This window comes from Tamandua tetradactyla, chromosome 3, assembly GCF_023851605.1.
Source record: "Tamandua tetradactyla isolate mTamTet1 chromosome 3, mTamTet1.pri, whole genome shotgun sequence".
In the NCBI taxonomy this organism is placed as follows: Eukaryota; Metazoa; Chordata; class Mammalia; order Pilosa; family Myrmecophagidae; genus Tamandua; species Tamandua tetradactyla.
In genome coordinates, this window is record NC_135329.1 from 198,001,209 (window position 1) to 198,003,598 (window position 2,390).

At 43.1% G+C, this 2,390-nt stretch overlaps 1 pseudogene; it reads left to right on the forward strand.

Moving 5' to 3' along the window:
• Positions 1 to 1,107: 1,107 nt before the first annotated feature.
• LOC143676581 (protein arginine methyltransferase NDUFAF7, mitochondrial pseudogene) lies at positions 1,108 to 1,979 on the forward strand (annotated as a pseudogene).
• The last annotated feature ends 411 nt before the right edge of the window (positions 1,980 to 2,390 follow it).

Below are 2,390 nucleotides of genomic sequence, written 5' to 3' on the forward strand. Positions count from 1 at the left end.
CATATCCTTTAATCCTCATTCAATATTCTGGGTGGAAACTTTTTGATTATCTACCATCCAATTGTGGGTGGTAACTTTTGCTTAGATGGTTTCCATGGAAGTATGTCTTCCACCTATTCAAGGTGGGTTGCTTACTGGAGCCCTTTAAGAGGGAACCATTTTAGGAAAAAACTTAAGAGCTACGAGAGCCCACACAGCCAGAGACCTTTAGAGATGGAGAAAGAAAACACCCCCGGGGGAGCCTCATGAAACATGAAGCCTAGAGAGAAGGCGAGCATATGTTGCCATGTTTGTCATGTGCCTTTCCAGTTGAGAGAGAAACCCTGAACATTCACAGCCTTCGTAACCAAGATATCTTTCCCTGGATGCCTTGCTTTATTTATTTATTTATTTTGCATGGGCAGGCTCCAGAAATTGAACCTGGGTCTCTGGCTCTGCAGGCAAGAATTCTTGCCACTGAGCCACGGTTGCACCGCCCTATAGCCTTGCTTTAACTTGGACATTGTCACAGCTTTAGAACAGGTAAACTTGCAGCTTAATAAATTCCTCTTTTTAAAAAGCCATTGTTTTTCTGGTATATTACATTCCGGCAGCTTGCAAACTAGAACACCAGATTAGCTGGATATGCATGAAATGGACCTTCTCCCGGAGGTCCTCTCCAGTTTGCAACCCTTTCAATTAGGTCCGTATTGTTGAAGAAACCTTTTTAACTTTCCTGTCTAACTTTGGTGTTAGAGGGTATAGAGATAGTTTGGTTGACAATATATGCTACAGTCAGAAAAGCTCTTTCTCTTTGGGGGAGAATGAGGGCCAAAGACTGCACATGTCTATACACATAATATTTAACCAGATCTCAGATTGAAAGAAGAGTTACAGGTCTTCCTGGGCTGCCCAAGGTGAGGAGATGGCCAGCCTCTGAGACTCCAGTCTCACTGATATCTTGAAATTTTCTGAGTAGTGAAAGGCTTTAACTCTGTAATTAAGTCCTTGATGTGTTTTATCATCACGTATAAAACTTAAGAGGGAATCCCCACCCCCTGGGTGGTGCGCGGCTGCGTGGGAAGTTCGGCATGTGTGTCCTGGCGCTGCCCTACGTGGGGCCACTGAGCGCCGCGGTGCGCGCGGGGATATTATATGTATCATGACATGCTAGGAGAAAAAGGAGATTTCATTACTTCACCTGAAATAAGCCAGATCTTTGGGGAGCTACTAGGGATATGGTTCATTAGTGAATGGATAGCCACTGGAAAAAGCTCAACTTTCCAATTGGTGGAACTGGGCCCAGGTAGGGGTACCCTCACTGGAGACATTTTAAGGGTGTTCAGTCAGCTTGGATCTGTGTTGAAAAACTGTGACATTTCAATACATCTGGTAGAGGTGAGCCAAAAATTAAGTGAGATTCAAGCATTGAGACTGACTGAAGAGAAGGTCCCACTAGAGCAGAATGCTGGATCCCCGAAAGGTGTTACTAAGTCTGGGATTCCAATTTCCTGGTACCGGTATCTGCAGGATGTTCCAAAAGGGTACAGCTTTTATCTTGCACATGAATTTTTTGATGTTCTTCCTGTGCATAAGTTTCAGAAAACACCACAAGGATGGCGAGAAATATTCATTGATATTGATCCACAAGTTTCTGATAAACTGAGGTTTGTTTTGGCGCCTTGTTCCACCCCAGCAGAAGTCTTCATACAACCTGGTGAAACGAGGGATCACGTGGAAGTGTGTCCTGATGCTGGAGTTATCATACAGGAACTTTCTCAGCGTATTGTGGGAACGGGAGGGGCTGCACTCATTGCTGATTATGGTCACGATGGAACAAAGATACCTTCAGAGGCTTTTGTGGTCATAAGCTTCATGATGTCTTAACTGCCCCAGGAAAAGCAGACCTAACAGCTGATGTGGACTTCAGTTTTTTGCTCAGAATGGCACAAGGAAAAGTGGCTTCTCTGGGGCCAATAAAATAACAAATATTTTTTAAAAATATGGGCATTGATGTCTGGCTAAAGCTTCTTTTAGATAATTCAGATGAGGCATCTATGAGGCAGCATTTACTTCAGGGCTATGATATGTTAATGAATCCTAAGAAGATGGGGGAAAGATTTAACTTCTTTGCATTGCTACCTCATGAACGACTTCACGGGGGAAGGCATCAGGTGAATGCACATCAGTCAAAACCCTCTCCATCACCTGTAGCTGGATTTGGTGAACTGACTTGGCGGTGACAATTCAGTTTGGACTTTTTAACCGCCCCACACTCCCAGTCTATGTAAGAAATCTATGAAATAATGGGAACACATTTTATACCTGACAGGTAAAACAAGTGTTATTAAACAAGTTATCTCTTAACAGCCAATGAAAACAATCCATGTTATTCAATTAAAAAATATAGA